Below are 18531 nucleotides of genomic sequence, written 5' to 3' on the forward strand. Positions count from 1 at the left end.
TTGATTCTTGAACTTGAGGAAACACGCGTCTGAGCAAAACTCCCAAACGCTTCCAGGAAAGACACAGGCTCTCCCACAAGCACACAAGTGTTTGCCCTCAGCTATAGATCAGGGACAAGCCTGTGAAGAGATGCCCTGCTATTCTTTCGCCTTATGGCATCATGTCTTTCGTTCCTCTTGGAGATCGATTGTTAAACGTCTTTCCTAGGGCGACTGTGAAGCATTTGCCAGCGGAGGAGAAGTAGCACGGAGCAGCATTCAGTACTGCCTACGAGTGTCTTTGCTACCCTACTAGCGGAGCTCCAAGAACAGGCACACATCTTCAGGTACCTTCCAAATGTGGATTCCCCTGCAGCCCCGTAGGCGGGCGTGCAGTACGCCAACCGTCAACGGACGTTTTTCCCCTCAAGCCTGTCAGGACGTTGCTCGTCCGTCTTTCCCTCAATAGATGGGAGTAGGCGCGCTTGCGGATGTGTGCGTGTGTGTGGCCACGCGTTTGCTTAGGCATCAGTGTGTGAAAAGGTAGGTGCTTTTCTCTAGCTGCGTGTGCGTGCACGTGGTGCTGGGTGCACATCCCTGGGTGCTCGTGGAAAGGTTTCTGCATGGTTTTCGCTGAGGAATCGTGTGTGTGCACATGGACAAAGAGAAGGCGCAGCAACCAGGTTCCAGCGCCGAAGAAGGCAAAAGGCGAGGTTTCCGGCGCTATCTCCTTCTCTCCCCAGAGCTAGTCGCGCAAAGCAAGCCGCTAAGCCGGCGACCGGCAAGAGAGCTACAACGAAGCATGCCGAACGGAGAAAATAGCAGCAGCTCATCTGTTCACACCTTGTTTCTGCCATGTGCTTGAACGCCAAGACGTTCGCGCTTCTGTGAGATGAAAGACGTCCTTCTGCATATGTGGTTGCTCACACCGGTGCACTTGTTAGTGTATCCATTCAGTCCTGGGCTGCGGGGCATTCAGAAGTGGCTCTGTGGAGACGTCTGCATAGAGGCAGCTGTCAGAACACGCACACTCGATTGTTCACCAAAACATATGCAGACGCGTCCTTAGCCTGTAGATTTGGATGCACAGAGTTCCCTGTGTTCGCAAGAGACAAGGGAATCGCGTCTGTGCGCACAGAAGCAATAGCGGACCGTTTCCCTCGGAGTGAACGCGAAAGAGCCGTCTATATACTCGCAGACACGCGAACGTGCCTCAATGCGGTCACAGAGGCAGCAGCTTTTGCACAGATGCTCCTGGTGATTCTGGCACTTTCCAGGCACACTCCTGAAAGTCGCGCACACTGCTGTTCACTCGCTAAACGACCTCTTGGGAAACACGTCTCCGGTCGACGGACCGCTCAGATTGCTTCTCGTGTAACTGTGAACTGTGTCAGCGCAGGGAATCCGTCTCTGTTGAGCAGATGTCGATCCTGCCTCGCTTTTGCTTTGTTGCCTCTACCAAGATGATTTCCCGTTTCTCTCTTCACTGGAGCACGCAGACACAGCCAACGCACATCAAGTGTCAAGAGACACGCTCTGCTGAGCTCAACGCTTGTGCAGATGCACATGTGCGACGAAGTCAACACACGTGCTTGTGGAGAGAAAGAAAGGGACTCCCAGGCGTGTGGAGCGACGGGGAGAAAGAGCGGGCGCTGAGGAACACAGTTTCAAACAGACTGTCTCCACACAAACAGGCACCTGTCTGCAGGTATCCTAGATCTTGATTCTTGAACTTGAGGAAACACGCGTCTGAGCAAAACTCCCAAACGCTTCCAGGAAAGACACAGGCTCTCCCACAAGCACACAAGTGTTTGCCCTCAGCTATAGATCAGGGACAAGCCTGTGAAGAGATGCCCTGCTATTCTTTCGCCTTATGGCATCATGTGTTTCGTTCCTCTTGGAGATCGATTGTTAAAGGTCTTTCCTCGGGCGACTGTGAAGCATTTGCCAGCGGAGGAGAAGTAGCACGGAGCAGCATTCAGTACTGCCTACGAGTGTCTTTGCTACCCTACTAGCGGAGCTCCAAGAACAGGCACACATCTTCAGGTACCTTCCAAATGTGGATTCCCCTGCAGCCCCGTAGGCGGGCGTGCAGTACGCCAACCGTCAACGGACGTTTTTCCCCTCAAGCCTGTCAGGACGTTGCTCGTCCGTCTTTCCCTCAATAGATGGGAGTAGGCGCGCTTGCGGATGTGTGCGTGTGTGTGGCCACACGTTTGCTTAGGCATCAGTGTGTGAAAAGGTAGGTGCTTTTCTCTAGCTGCGTGTGCGTGCACGTGGTGCTGGGTGCACATCCCTGGGTGCTCGTGGAAAGGTTTCTGCATGGTTTTCGCTGAGGAATCGTGTGTGTGCACATGGACAAAGAGAAGGCGCAGCAACCAGGTTCCAGCGCCGAAGAAGGCAAAAGGCGAGGTTTCCGGCGCTATCTCCTTCTCTCCCCAGAGCTAGTCGCGCAAAGCAAGCCGCTAAGCCGGCGACCGGCAAGAGAGCTACAACGAAGCATGCCGAACGGAGAAAATAGCAGCAGCTCATCTGTTCACACCTTGTTTCTGCCATGTGCTTGAACGCCAAGACGTTCGCGCTTCTGTGAGATGAAAGACGTCCTTCTGCATATGTGGTTGCTCACACCGGTGCACTTGTTAGTGTATCCATTCAGTCCTGGGCTGCGGGGCATTCAGAAGTGGCTCTGTGGAGACGTCTGCATAGAGGCAGCTGTCAGAACACGCACACTCGATTGTTCACCAAAACATATGCAGACGCGTCCTTAGCCTGTAGATTTGGATGCACAGAGTTCCCTGTGTTCGCAAGAGACAAGGGAATCGCGTCTGTGCGCACAGAAGCAATAGCGGACCGTTTCCCTCGGAGTGAACGCGAAAGAGCCGTCTATATACTCGCAGACACGCGAACGTGCCTCAATGCGGTCACAGAGGCAGCAGCTTTTGCACAGATGCTCCTGGTGATTCTGGAACTTTCCAGGCACACTCCTGAAAGTCGCGCACACTGCTGTTCACTCGCTAAACGACCTCTTGGGAAACACGTCTCCGGTCGACGGACCGCTCAGATTGCTTCTCGTGTAACTGTGAACTGTGTCAGCGCAGGGAATCCGTCTCTGTTGAGCAGATGTCAATCCTGCCTCGCTTTTGCTTTGTTGCCTCTACCAAGATGATTTTTCGTTTCTCTCTTCACTGGAGCAGGCAGACACAGCCAACGCACATCAAGTGTCAAGAGACACGCTCTGCTGAGCTCAACGCTTGTGCAGATGCACATGTGCGACGAAGTCAACACACGTGCTTGTGGAGAGAAAGAAAGGGACTCCCAGGCGTGTGGAGCGACGGGGAGAAAGAGCGGGCGCTGAGGAACACAGTTTCAAACAGACTGTCTCCACACAAACAGGCACCTGTCTGCAGGTATCCTAGATCTTGATTCTTGAACTTGAGGAAACACGCGTCTGAGCAAAACTCCCAAACGCTTCCAGGAAAGACACAGGCTCTCCCACAAGCACACAAGTGTTTGCCCTCAGCTATAGATCAGGGACAAGCCTGTGAAGAGATGCCCTGCTATTCTTTCGCCTTATGGCATCATGTGTTTCGTTCCTCTTGGAGATCGATTGTTAAAGGTCTTTCCTCGGGCGACTGTGAAGCATTTGCCAGCGGAGGAGAAGTAGCACGGAGCAGCATTCAGTACTGCCTACGAGTGTCTTTGCTACCCTACTAGCGGAGCTCCAAGAACAGGCACACATCTTCAGGTACCTTCCAAATGTGGATTCCCCTGCAGCCCCGTAGGCGGGCGTGCAGTACGCCAACCGTCAACGGACGTTTTTCCCCTCAAGCCTGTCAGGACGTTGCTCGTCCGTCTTTCCCTCAATAGATGGGAGTAGGCGCGCTTGCGGATGTGTGCGTGTGTGTGGCCACGCGCTTGCTTAGGCATCAGTGTGTGAAAAGGTAGGTGCTTTTCTCTAGCTGCGTGTGCGTGCACGTGGTGCTGGGTGCACATCCCTGGGTGCTCGTGGAAAGGTTTCTGCATGGTTTTCGCTGAGGAATCGTGTGTGTGCACATGGACAAAGAGAAGGCGCAGCAACCAGGTTCCAGCGCCGAAGAAGGCAAAAGGCGAGGTTTCCGGCGCTATCTCCTTCTCTCCCCAGAGCTAGTCGCGCAAAGCAAGCCGCTAAGCCGGCGACCGGCAAGAGAGCTACAACGAAGCATGCCGAACGGAGAAAATAGCAGCAGCTCATCTGTTCACACCTTGTTTCTGCCATGTGCTTGAACGCCAAGACGTTCGCGCTTCTGTGAGATGAAAGACGTCCTTCTGCATATGTGGTTGCTCACACCGGTGCACTTGTTAGTGTATCCATTCAGTCCTGGGCTGCGGGGCATTCAGAAGTGGCTCTGTGGAGACGTCTGCATAGAGGCAGCTGTCAGAACACGCACACTCGATTGTTCACCAAAACATATGCAGACGCGTCCTTAGCCTGTAGATTTGGATGCACAGAGTTCCCTGTGTTCGCAAGAGACAAGGGAATCGCGTCTGTGCGCACAGAAGCAATAGCGGACCGTTTCCCTCGGAGTGAACGCGAAAGAGCCGTCTATATACTCGCAGACACGCGAACGTGCCTCAATGCGGTCACAGAGGCAGCAGCTTTTGCACAGATGCTCCTGGTGATTCTGGCACTTTCCAGGCACACTCCTGAAAGTCGCGCACACTGCTGTTCACTCGCTAAACGACCTCTTGGGAAACACGTCTCCGGTCGACGGACCGCTCAGATTGCTTCTCGTGTAACTGTGAACTGTGTTAGCGCAGGGAATCCGTCTCTGTTGAGCAGATGTCAATCCTGCCTCGCTTTTGCTTTGTTGCCTCTACCAAGATGATTTCCCGTTTCTCTCTTCACTGGAGCACGCAGACACAGCCAACGCACATCAAGTGTCAAGAGACACGCTCTGCTGAGCTCAACGCTTGTGCAGATGCACATGTGCGACGAAGTCAACACACGTGCTTGTGGAGAGAAAGAAAGGGACTCCCAGGCGTGTGGAGCGACGGGGGGAAAGAGCGGGCGCTGAGGAACACAGTTTCAAACAGACTGTCTCCACACAAACAGGCACCTGTCTGCAGGTAACCTAGATCTTGATTCTTGAACTTGAGGAAACGCGTCTGAGCAAAACTCGCAAACGCTTCCAGGAAAGACACAGGCTCTCCCACAAGCACACAAGTGTTTGCCCTCAGCTATAGATCAGGGACAAGCCTGTGAAGAGATGCCCTGCTATTCTTTCGCCTTATGGCATCATGTGTTTCGTTCCTCTTGGAGATCGATTGTTAAACGTCTTTCCTAGGGCGACTGTGAAGCATTTGCCAGCGGAGGAGAAGTAGCACGGAGCAGCATTCAGTACTGCCTACGAGTGTCTTTGCTACCCTACTAGCGGAGCTCCAAGAACAGGCACACATCTTCAGGTACCTTCCAAATGTGGATTCCCCTGCAGCCCCGTAGGCGGGCGTGCAGTACGCCAACCGTCAACGGACGTTTTTCCCCTCAAGCCTGTCAGGACGTTGCTCGTCCGTCTTTCCCTCAATAGATGGGAGTAGGCGCGCTTGCGGATGTGTGCGTGTGTGTGGCCACGCGTTTGCTTAGGCATCAGTGTGTGAAAAGGTAGGTGCTTTTCTCTAGCTGCGTGTGCGTGCACGTGGTGCTGGGTGCACATCCCTGGGTGCTCGTGGAAAGGTTTCTGCATGGTTTTCGCTGAGGAATCGTGTGTGTGCACATGGACAAAGAGAAGGCGCAGCAACCAGGTTCCAGCGCCGAAGAAGGCAAAAGGCGAGGTTTCCGGCGCTATCTCCTTCTCTCCCCAGAGCTAGTCGCGCAAAGCAAGCCGCTAAGCCGGCGACCGGCAAGAGAGCTACAACGAAGCATGCCGAACGGAGAAAATAGCAGCAGCTCATCTGTTCACACCTTGTTTCTGCCATGTGCTTGAACGCCAAGACGTTCGCGCTTCTGTGAGATGAAAGACGTCCTTCTGCATATGTGGTTGCTCACACCGGTGCACTTGTTAGTGTATCCATTCAGTCCTGGGCTGCGGGGCATTCAGAAGTGGCTCTGTGGAGACGTCTGCATAGAGGCAGCTGTCAGAACACGCACACTCGATTGTTCACCAAAACATATGCAGACGCGTCCTTAGCCTGTAGATTTGGATGCACAGAGTTCCCTGTGTTCGCAAGAGACAAGGGAATCGCGTCTGTGCGCACAGAAGCAATAGCGGACCGTTTCCCTCGGAGTGAACGCGAAAGAGCCGTCTATATACTCGCAGACATGCGAACGTGCCTCAATGCGGTCACAGAGGCAGCAGCTTTTGCACAGATGCTCCTGGTGATTCTGGCACTTTCCAGGCACACTCCTGAAAGTCGCGCACACTGCTGTTCACTCGCTAAACGACCTCTTGGGAAACACGTCTCCGGTCGACGGACCGCTCAGATTGCTTCTCGTGTAACTGTGAACTGTGTCAGCGCAGGGAATCCGTCTCTGTTGAGCAGAAGTCTATCCTGCCTCGCTTTTGCTTTGTTGCCTCTACCAAGATGATTTCCCGTTTCTCTCTTCACTGGAGCACGCAGACACAGCCAACGCACATCAAGTGTCAAGAGACACGCTCTGCTGAGCTCAACGCTTGTGCAGATGCACATGTGCGACGAAGTCAACACACGTGCTTGTGGAGAGAAAGAAAGGGACTCCCAGGCGTGTGGAGCGACGGGGAGAAAGAGCGGGCGCTGAGGAACACAGTTTCAAACAGACTGTCTCCACACAAACAGGCACCTGTCTGCAGGTATCCTAGATCTTGATTCTTGAACTTGAGGAAACACGCGTCTGAGCAAAACTCCCAAACGCTTCCAGGAAAGACACAGGCTCTCCCACAAGCACACAAGTGTTTGCCCTCAGCTATAGATCAGGGACAAGCCTGTGAAGAGATGCCCTGCTATTCTTTCGCCTTATGGCATCATGTGTTTCGTTCCTCTTGGAGATCGATTGTTAAACGTCTTTCCTCGGGCGACTGTGAAGCATTTGCCAGCGGAGGAGAAGTAGCACGGAGCAGCATTCAGTACTGCCTACGAGTGTCTTTGCTACCCTACTAGCGGAGCTCCAAGAACAGGCACACATCTTCAGGTACCTTCCAAATGTGGATTCCCCTGCAGCCCCGTAGGCGGGCGTGCAGTACGCCAACCGTCAACGGACGTTTTTCCCCTCAAGCCTGTCAGGACGTTGCTCGTCCGTCTTTCCCTCAATAGATGGGAGTAGGCGCGCTTGCGGATGTGTGCGTGTGTGTGGCCACGCGTTTGCTTAGGCATCAGTGTGTGAAAAGGTAGGTGCTTTTCTCTAGCTGCGTGTGCGTGCACGTGGTGCTGAGTGCACATCCCTGGGTGCTCGTGGAAAGGTTTCTGCATGGTTTTCGCTGAGGAATCGTGTGTGTGCACATGGACAAAGAGAAGGCGCAGCAACCAGGTTCCAGCGCCGAAGAAGGCAAAAGGCGAGGTTTCCGGCGCTATCTCCTTCTCTCCCCAGAGCTAGTCGCGCAAAGCAAGCCGCTAAGCCGGCGACCGGCAAGAGAGCTACAACGAAGCATGCCGAACGGAGAAAATAGCAGCAGCTCATCTGTTCACACCTTGTTTCTGCCATGTGCTTGAACGCCAAGACGTTCGCGCTTCTGTGAGATGAAAGACGTCCTTCTGCATATGTGGTTGCTCACACCGGTGCACTTGTTAGTGTATCCATTCAGTCCTGGGCTGCGGGGCATTCAGAAGTGGCTCTGTGGAGACGTCTGCATAGAGGCAGCTGTCAGAACACGCACACTCGATTGTTCAAAACATATGCAGACGCGTCCTTAGCCTGTAGATTTGGATGCACAGAGTTCCCTGTGTTCGCAAGAGACAAGGGAATCGCGTCTGTGCGCACAGAAGCAATAGCGGACCGTTTCCCTCGGAGTGAACGCGAAAGAGCCGTCTATATACTCGCAGACACGCGAACGTGCCTCAATGCGGTCACAGAGGCAGCAGCTTTTGCACAGATGCTCCTGGTGATTCTGGCACTTTCCAGGCACACTCCTGAAAGTCGCGCACACTGCTGTTCACTCGCTAAACGACCTCTTGGGAAACACGTCTCCGGTCGACGGACCGCTCAGATTGCTTCTCGTGTAACTGTGAACTGTGTTAGCGCAGGGAATCCGTCTCTGTTGAGCAGATGTCGATCCTGCCTCGCTTTTGCTTTGTTGCCTCTACCAAGATGATTTCCCGTTTCTCTCTTCACTGGAGCACGCAGACACAGCCAACGCACATCAAGTGTCAAGAGACACGCTCTGCTGAGCTCAACGCTTGTGCAGATGCACATGTGCGACGAAGTCAACACACGTGCTTGTGGAGAGAAAGAAAGGGACTCCCAGGCGTGTGGAGCGACGGGGAGAAAGAGCGGGCGCTGAGGAACACAGTTTCAAACAGACTGTCTCCACACAAACAGGCACCTGTCTGCAGGTAACCTAGATCTTGATTCTTGAACTTGAGGAAACACGCGTCTGAGCAAAACTCGCAAACGCTTCCAGGAAAGACACAGGCTCTCCCACAAGCACACAAGTGTTTGCCCTCAGCTATAGATCAGGGACAAGCCTGTGAAGAGATGCCCTGCTATTCTTTCGCCTTATGGCATCATGTGTTTCGTTCCTCTTGGAGATCGATTGTTAAACGTCTTTCCTAGGGCGACTGTGAAGCATTTGCCAGGGGAGGAGAAGTAGCACGGAGCAGCATTCAGTACTGCCTACGAGTGTCTTTGCTACCCTACTAGCGGAGCTCCAAGAACAGGCACACATCTTCAGGTACCTTCCAAATGTGGATTCCCCTGCAGCCCCGTAGGCGGGCGTGCAGTACGCCAACCGTCAACGGACGTTTTTCCCCTCAAGCCTGTCAGGACGTTGCTCGTCCGTCTTTCCCTCAATAGATGGGAGTAGGCGCGCTTGCGGATGTGTGCGTGTGTGTGGCCACGCGTTTGCTTAGGCATCAGTGTGTGAAAAGGTAGGTGCTTTTCTCTAGCTGCGTGTGCGTGCACGTGGTGCTGGGTGCACATCCCTGGGTGCTCGTGGAAAGGTTTCTGCATGGTTTTCGCTGAGGAATCGTGTGTGTGCACATGGACAAAGAGAAGGCGCAGCAACCAGGTTCCAGCGCCGAAGAAGGCAAAAGGCGAGGTTTCCGGCGCTATCTCCTTCTCTCCCCAGAGCTAGTCGCGCAAAGCAAGCCGCTAAGCCGGCGACCGGCAAGAGAGCTACAACGAAGCATGCCGAACGGAGAAAATAGCAGCAGCTCATCTGTTCACACCTTGTTTCTGCCATGTGCTTGAACGCCAAGACGTTCGCGCTTCTGTGAGATGAAAGACGTCCTTCTGCATATGTGGTTGCTCACACCGGTGCACTTGTTAGTGTATCCATTCAGTCCTGGGCTGCGGGGCATTCAGAAGTGGCTCTGTGGAGACGTCTGCATAGAGGCAGCTGTCAGAACACGCACACTCGATTGTTCACCAAAACATATGCAGACGCGTCCTTAGCCTGTAGATTTGGATGCACAGAGTTCCCTGTGTTCGCAAGAGACAAGGGAATCGCGTCTGTGCGCACAGAAGCAATAGCGGACCGTTTCCCTCGGAGTGAACGCGAAAGAGCCGTCTATATACTCGCAGACACGCGAACGTGCCTCAATGCGGTCACAGAGGCAGCAGCTTTTGCACAGATGCTCCTGGTGATTCTGGCACTTTCCAGGCACACTCCTGAAAGTCGCGCACACTGCTGTTCACTCGCTAAACGACCTCTTGGGAAACACGTCTCCGGTCGACGGACCGCTCAGATTGCTTCTCGTGTAACTGTGAACTGTGTCAGCGCAGGGAATCCGTCTCTGTTGAGCAGATGTCAATCCTGCCTCGCTTTTGCTTTGTTGCCTCTACCAAGATGATTTTTCGTTTCTCTCTTCACTGGAGCACGCAGACACAGCCAACGCACATCAAGTGTCAAGAGACACGCTCTGCTGAGCTCAACGCTTGTGCAGATGCACATGTGCGACGAAGTCAACACACGTGCTTGTGGAGAGAAAGAAAGGGACTCCCAGGCGTGTGGAGCGACGGGGAGAAAGAGCGGGCGCTGAGGAACACAGTTTCAAACAGACTGTCTCCACACAAACAGGCACCTGTCTGCAGGTATCCTAGATCTTGATTCTTGAACTTGAGGAAACACGCGTCTGAGCAAAACTCCCAAACGCTTCCAGGAAAGACACAGGCTCTCCCACAAGCACACAAGTGTTTGCCCTCAGCTATAGATCAGGGACAAGCCTGTGAAGAGATGCCCTGCTATTCTTTCGCCTTATGGCATCATGTGTTTCGTTCCTCTTGGAGATCGATTGTTAAACGTCTTTCCTAGGGCGACTGTGAAGCATTTGCCAGCGGAGGAGAAGTAGCACGGAGCAGCATTCAGTACTGCCTACGAGTGTCTTTGCTACCCTACTAGCGGAGCTCCAAGAACAGGCACACATCTTCAGGCACCTTCCAAATGTGGATTCCCCTGCAGCCCCGTAGGCGGGCGTGCAGTACGCCAACCGTCAACGGACGTTTTTCCCCTCAAGCCTGTCAGGACGTTGCTCGTCCGTCTTTCCCTCAATAGATGGGAGTAGGCGCGCTTGCGGATGTGTGCGTGTGTGTGGCCACGCGTTTGCTTAGGCATCAGTGTGTGAAAAGGTAGGTGCTTTTCTCTAGCTGCGTGTGCGTGCACGTGGTGCTGGGTGCACATCCCTGGGTGCTCGTGGAAAGGTTTCTGCATGGTTTTCGCTGAGGAATCGTGTGTGTGCACATGGACAAAGAGAAGGCGTAGCAACCAGGTTCCAGCGCCGAAGAAGGCAAAAGGCGAGGTTTCCGGCGCTATCTCCTTCTCTCCCCAGAGCTAGTCGCGCAAAGCAAGCCGCTAAGCCGGCGACCGGCAAGAGAGCTACAACGAAGCATGCCGAACGGAGAAAATAGCAGCAGCTCATCTGTTCACACCTTGTTTCTGCCATGTGCTTGAACGCCAAGACGTTCGCGCTTCTGTGAGATGAAAGACGTCCTTCTGCATATGTGGTTGCTCACACCGGTGCACTTGTTAGTGTATCCATTCAGTCCTGGGCTGCGGGGCATTCAGAAGTGGCTCTGTGGAGACGTCTGCATAGAGGCAGCTGTCAGAACACGCACACTCGATTGTTCACCAAAACATATGCAGACGCGTCCTTAGCCTGTAGATTTGGATGCACAGAGTTCCCTGTGTTCGCAAGAGACAAGGGAATCGCGTCTGTACGCACAGAAGCAATAGCGGACCGTTTCCCTCGGAGTGAACGCGAAAGAGCCGTCTATATACTCGCAGACACGGGAACGTGCCTCAATGCGGTCACAGAGGCAGCAGCTTTTGCACAGATGCTCCTGGTGATTCTGGCACTTTCCAGGCACACTCCTGAAAGTCGCGCACACTGCTGTTCACTCGCTAAACGACCTCTTGGGAAACACGTCTCCGGTCGACGGACCGCTCAGATTGCTTCTCGTGTAACTGTGAACTGTGTCAGCGCAGGGAATCCGTCTCTGTTGAGCAGATGTCAATCCTGCCTCGCTTTTGCTTTGTTGCCTCTACCAAGATGATTTCCCGTTTCTCTCTTCACTGGAGCACGCAGACACAGCCAACGCACATCAAGTGTCAAGAGACACGCTCTGCTGAGCTCAACGCTTGTGCAGATGCACATGTGCGACGAAGTCAACACACGTGCTTGTGGAGAGAAAGAAAGGGACTCCCAGGCGTGTGGAGCGACGGGGAGAAAGAGCGGGCGCTGAGGAACACAGTTTCAAACAGACTGTCTCCACACAAACAGGCACCTGTCTGCAGGTATCCTAGATCTTAATTCTTGAACTTGAGGAAACACGCGTCTGAGCAAAACTCCCAAACGCTTCCAGGAAAGACACAGGCTCTCCCACAAGCACACAAGTGTTTGCCCTCAGCTATAGATCAGGGACAAGCCTGTGAAGAGATGCCCTGCTATTCTTTCGCCTTATGGCATCATGTGTTTCGTTCCTCTTGGAGATCGATTGTTAAACGTCTTTCCTAGGGCGACTGTGAAGCATTTGCCAGCGGAGGAGAAGTAGCACGGAGCAGCATTCAGTACTGCCTACGAGTGTCTTTGCTACCCTACTAGCGGAGCTCCAAGAACAGGCACACATCTTCAGGCACCTTCCAAATGTGGATTCCCCTGCAGCCCCGTAGGCGGGCGTGCAGTACGCCAACCGTCAACGGACGTTTTTCCCCTCAAGCCTGTCAGGACGTTGCTCGTCCGTCTTTCCCTCAATAGATGGGAGTAGGCGCGCTTGCGGATGTGTGCGTGTGTGTGGCCACGCGTTTGCTTAGGCATCAGTGTGTGAAAAGGTAGGTGCTTTTCTCTAGCTGCGTGTGCGTGCACGTGGTGCTGGGTGCACATCCCTGGGTGCTCGTGGAAAGGTTTCTGCATGGTTTTCGCTGAGGAATCGTGTGTGTGCACATGGACAAAGAGAAGGCGCAGCAACCAGGTTCCAGCGCCGAAGAAGGCAAAAGGCGAGGTTTCCGGCGCTATCTCCTTCTCTCCCCAGAGCTAGTCGCGCAAAGCAAGCCGCTAAGCCGGTGACCGGCAAGAGAGCTACAACGAAGCATGCCGAACGGAGAAAATAGCAGCAGCTCATCTGTTCACACCTTGTTTCTGCCATGTGCTTGAACGCCAAGACGTTCGCGCTTCTGTGAGATGAAAGACGTCCTTCTGCATATGTGGTTGCTCACACCGGTGCACTTGTTAGTGTATCCATTCAGTCCTGGGCTGCGGGGCATTCAGAAGTGGCTCTGTGGAGACGTCTGCATAGAGGCAGCTGTCAGAACACGCACACTCGATTGTTCACCAAAACATATGCAGACGCGTCCTTAGCCTGTAGATTTGGATGCACAGAGTTCCCTGTGTTCGCAAGAGACAAGGGAATCGCGTCTGTGCGCACAGAAGCAATAGCGGACCGTTTCCCTCGGAGTGAACGCGAAAGAGCCGTCTATATACTCGCAGACACGGGAACGTGCCTCAATGCGGTCACAGAGGCAGCAGCTTTTGCACAGATGCTCCTGGTGATTCTGGCACTTTCCAGGCACACTCCTGAAAGTCGCGCACACTGCTGTTCACTCGCTAAACGACCTCTTGGGAAACACGTCTCCGGTCGACGGACCGCTCAGATTGCTTCTCGTGTAACTGTGAACTGTGTCAGCGCAGGGAATCCGTCTCTGTTGAGCAGATGTCAATCCTGCCTCGCTTTTGCTTTGTTGCCTCTACCAAGATGATTTCCCGTTTCTCTCTTCACTGGAGCACGCAGACACAGCCAACGCACATCAAGTGTCAAGAGACACGCTCTGCTGAGCTCAACGCTTGTGCAGATGCACATGTGCGACGAAGTCAACACACGTGCTTGTGGAGAGAAAGAAAGGGACTCCCAGGCGTGTGGAGCAACGGGGAGAAAGAGCGGGCGCTGAGGAACACAGTTTCAAACAGACTGTCTCCACACAAACAGGCACCTGTCTGCAGGTATCCTAGATCTTGATTCTTGAACTTGAGGAAACACGCGTCTGAGCAAAACTCCCAAACGCTTCCAGGAAAGACACAGGCTCTCCCACAAGCACACAAGTGTTTGCCCTCAGCTATAGATCAGGGACAAGCCTGTGAAGAGATGCCCTGCTATTCTTTCGCCTTATGGCATCATGTGTTTCGTTCCTCTTGGAGATCGATTGTTAAACGTCTTTCCTAGGGCGACTGTGAAGCATTTGCCAGCGGAGGAGAAGTAGCACGGAGCAGCATTCAGTACTGCCTACGAGTGTCTTTGCTACCCTACTAGCGGAGCTCCAAGAACAGGCACACATCTTCAGGTACCTTCCAAATGTGGATTCCCCTGCAGCCCCGTAGGCGGGCGTGCAGTACGCCAACCGTCAACGGACGTTTTTCCCCTCAAGCCTGTCAGGACGTTGCTCGTCCGTCTTTCCCTCAATAGATGGGAGTAGGCGCGCTTGCGGATGTGTGCGTGTGTGTGGCCACGCGTTTGCTTAGGCATCAGTGTGTGAAAAGGTAGGTGCTTTTCTCTAGCTGCGTGTGCGTGCACGTGGTGCTGGGTGCACATCCCTGGGTGCTCGTGGAAAGGTTTCTGCATGGTTTTCGCTGAGGAATCGTGTGTGTGCACATGGACAAAGAGAAGGCGCAGCAACCAGGTTCCAGCGCCGAAGAAGGCAAAAGGCGAGGTTTCCGGCGCTATCTCCTTCTCTCCCCAGAGCTAGTCGCGCAAAGCAAGCCGCTAAGCCGGCGACCGGCAAGAGAGCTACAACGAAGCATGCCGAACGGAGAAAATAGCAGCAGCTCATCTGTTCACACCTTGTTTCTGCCATGTGCTTGAACGCCAAGACGTTCGCGCTTCTGTGAGATGAAAGACGTCCTTCTGCATATGTGGTTGCTCACACCGGTGCACTTGTTAGTGTATCCATTCAGTCCTGGGCTGCGGGGCATTCAGAAGTGGCTCTGTGGAGACGTCTGCATAGAGGCAGCTGTCAGAACACGCACACTCGATTGTTCACCAAAACATATGCAGACGCGTCCTTAGCCTGTAGATTTGGATGCACAGAGTTCCCTGTGTTCGCAAGAGACAAGGGAATCGCGTCTGTACGCACAGAAGCAATAGCGGACCGTTTCCCTCGGAGTGAACGCGAAAGAGCCGTCTATATACTCGCAGACACGGGAACGTGCCTCAATGCGGTCACAGAGGCAGCAGCTTTTGCACAGATGCTCCTGGTGATTCTGGCACTTTCCAGGCACACTCCTGAAAGTCGCGCACACTGCTGTTCACTCGCTAAACGACCTCTTGGGAAACACGTCTCCGGTCGACGGACCGCTCAGATTGCTTCTCGTGTAACTGTGAACTGTGTCAGCGCAGGGAATCCGTCTCTGTTGAGCAGATGTCAATCCTGCCTCGCTTTTGCTTTGTTGCCTCTACCAAGATGATTTCCCGTTTCTCTCTTCACTGGAGCACGCAGACACAGCCAACGCACATCAAGTGTCAAGAGACACGCTCTGCTGAGCTCAACGCTTGTGCAGATGCACATGTGCGACGAAGTCAACACACGTGCTTGTGGAGAGAAAGAAAGGGACTCCCAGGCGTGTGGAGCGACGGGGAGAAAGAGCGGGCGCTGAGGAACACAGTTTCAAACAGACTGTCTCCACACAAACAGGCACCTGTCTGCAGGTATCCTAGATCTTGATTCTTGAACTTGAGGAAACACGCGTCTGAGCAAAACTCCCAAACGCTTCCAGGAAAGACACAGGCTCTCCCACAAGCACACAAGTGTTTGCCCTCAGCTATAGATCAGGGACAAGCCTGTGAAGAGATGCCCTGCTATTCTTTCGCCTTATGGCATCATGTGTTTCGTTCCTCTTGGAGATCGATTGTTAAACGTCTTTCCTAGGGCGACTGTGAAGCATTTGCCAGCGGAGGAGAAGTAGCACGGAGCAGCATTCAGTACTGCCTACGAGTGTCTTTGCTACCCTACTAGCGGAGCTCCAAGAACAGGCACACATCTTCAGGTACCTTCCAAATGTGGATTCCCCTGCAGCCCCGTAGGCGGGCGTGCAGTACGCCAACCGTCAACGGACGTTTTTCCCCTCAAGCCTGTCAGGACGTTGCTCGTCCGTCTTTCCCTCAATAGATGGGAGTAGGCGCGCTTGCGGATGTGTGCGTGTGTGTGGCCACGCGTTTGCTTAGGCATCAGTGTGTGAAAAGGTAGGTGCTTTTCTCTAGCTGCGTGTGCGTGCACGTGGTGCTGGGTGCACATCCCTGGGTGCTCGTGGAAAGGTTTCTGCATGGTTTTCGCTGAGGAATCGTGTGTGTGCACATGGACAAAGAGAAGGCGCAGCAACCAGGTTCCAGCGCCGAAGAAGGCAAAAGGCGAGGTTTCCGGCGCTATCTCCTTCTCTCCCCAGAGCTAGTCGCGCAAAGCAAGCCGCTAAGCCGGCGACCGGCAAGAGAGTTACAACGAAGCATGCCGAACGGAGAAAATAGCAGCAGCTCATCTGTTCACACCTTGTTTCTGCCATGTGCTTGAACGCCAAGACGTTCGCGCTTCTGTGAGATGAAAGACGTCCTTCTGCATATGTGGTTGCTCACACCGGTGCACTTGTTAGTGTATCCATTCAGTCCTGGGCTGCGGGGCATTCAGAAGTGGCTCTGTGGAGACGTCTGCATAGAGGCAGCTGTCAGAACACGCACACTCGATTGTTCACCAAAACATATGCAGACGCGTCCTTAGCCTGTAGATTTGGATGCACAGAGTTCCCTGTGTTCGCAAGAGACAAGGGAATCGCGTCTGTGCGCACAGAAGCAATAGCGGACCGTTTCCCTCGGAGTGAACGCGAAAGAGCCGTCTATATACTCGCAGACACGGGAACGTGCCTCAATGCGGTCACAGAGGCAGCAGCTTTTGCACAGATGCTCCTGGTGATTCTGGCACTTTCCAGGCACACTCCTGAAAGTCGCACACACTGCTGTTCACTCGCTAAACGACCTCTTGGGAAACACGTCTCCGGTCGACGGACCGCTCAGATTGCTTCTCGTGTAACTGTGAACTGTGTTAGCGCAGGGAATCCGTCTCTGTTGAGCAGATGTCAATCCTGCCTCGCTTTTGCTTTGTTGCCTCTACCAAGATGATTTCCCGTTTCTCTCTTCACTGGAGCACGCAGACACAGCCAACGCACATCAAGTGTCAAGAGACACGCTCTCCTGAGCTCAACGCTTGTGCAGATGCACATGTGCGACGAAGTCAACACACGTGCTTGTGGAGAGAAAGAAAGGGACTCCCAGGCGTGTGGAGCGACGGGGAGAAAGAGCGGGCGCTGAGGAACACAGTTTCAAACAGACTGTCTCCACACAAACAGGCACCTGTCTGCAGGTATCCTAGATCTTGATTCTTGAACTTGAGGAAACACGCGTCTGAGCAAAACTCCCAAACGCTTCCAGGAAAGACACAGGCTCTCCCACAAGCACACAAGTAGTTTGCCCTCAGCTATAGATCAGGGACAAGCCTGTGAAGAGATGCCCTGCTATTCTTTCGCCTTATGGCATCATGTGTTTCGTTCCTCTTGGAGATCGATTGTTAAACGTCTTTCCTAGGGCGACTGTGAAGCATTTGCCAGCGGAGGAGAAGTAGCACGGAGCAGCATTCAGTACTGCCTACGAGTGTCTTTGCTACCCTACTAGCGGAGCTCCAAGAACAGGCACACATCTTCAGGTACCTTCCAAATGTGGATTCCCCTGCAGCCCCGTAGGCGGGCGTGCAGTACGCCAACCGTCAACGGACGTTTTTCCCCTCAAGCCTGTCAGGACGTTGCTCGTCCGTCTTTCCCTCAATAGATGGGAGTAGGCGCGCTTGCGGATGTGTGCGTGTGTGTGGCCACGCGTTTGCTTAGGCATCAGTGTGTGAAAAGGTAGGTGCTTTTCTCTAGCTGCGTGTGCGTGCACGTGGTGCTGGGTGCACATCCCTGGGTGCTCGTGGAAAGGTTTCTGCATGGTTTTCGCTGAGGAATCGTGTGTGTGCACATGGACAAAGAGAAGGCGCAGCAACCAGGTTCCAGCGCCGAAGAAGGCAAAAGGCGAGGTTTCCGGCGCTATCTCCTTCTCTCCCCAGAGCTAGTCGCGCAAAGCAAGCCGCTAAGCCGGCGACGGCAAGAGAGCTACAACGAAGCATGCCGAACGGAGAAAATAGCAGCAGCTCATCTGTTCACACCTTGTTTCTGCCATGTGCTTGAACGCCAAGACGTTCGCGCTTCTGTGAGATGAAAGACGTCCTTCTGCATATGTGGTTGCTCACACCGGTGCACTTGTTAGTGTATCCATTCAGTCCTGGGCTGCGGGGCATTCAGAAGTGGCTCTGTGGAGACGTCTGCATAGAGGCAGCTGTCAGAACACGCACACTCGATTGTTCACCAAAACATATGCAGACGCGTCCTTAGCCTGTAGATTTGGATGCACAGAGTTCCCTGTGTTCGCAAGAGACAAGGGAATCGCGTCTGTGCGCACAGAAGCAATAGCGGACCGTTTCCCTCGGAGTGAACGCGAAAGAGCCGTCTATATACTCGCAGACACGGGAACGTGCCTCAATGCGGTCACAGAGGCAGCAGCTTTTGCACAGATGCTCCTGGTGATTCTGGCACTTTCCAGGCACACTCCTGAAAGTCGCGCACACTGCTGTTCACTCGCTAAACGACCTCTTGGGAAACACGTCTCCGGTCGACGGACCGCTCAGATTGCTTCTCGTGTAACTGTGAACTGTGTCAGCGCAGGGAATCCGTCTCTGTTGAGCAGATGTCAATCCTGCCTCGCTTTTGCTTTGTTGCCTCTACCAAGATGATTTCCCGTTTCTCTCTTCACTGGAGCACGCAGACACAGCCAACGCACATCAAGTGTCAAGAGACACGCTCTGCTGAGCTCAACGCTTGTGCAGATGCACA

The sequence above is a fragment of the Patagioenas fasciata genome, unplaced genomic scaffold, assembly GCF_037038585.1.
Source record: "Patagioenas fasciata isolate bPatFas1 unplaced genomic scaffold, bPatFas1.hap1 Unplaced_9, whole genome shotgun sequence".
Classification (NCBI taxonomy): Eukaryota; Metazoa; Chordata; class Aves; order Columbiformes; family Columbidae; genus Patagioenas; species Patagioenas fasciata.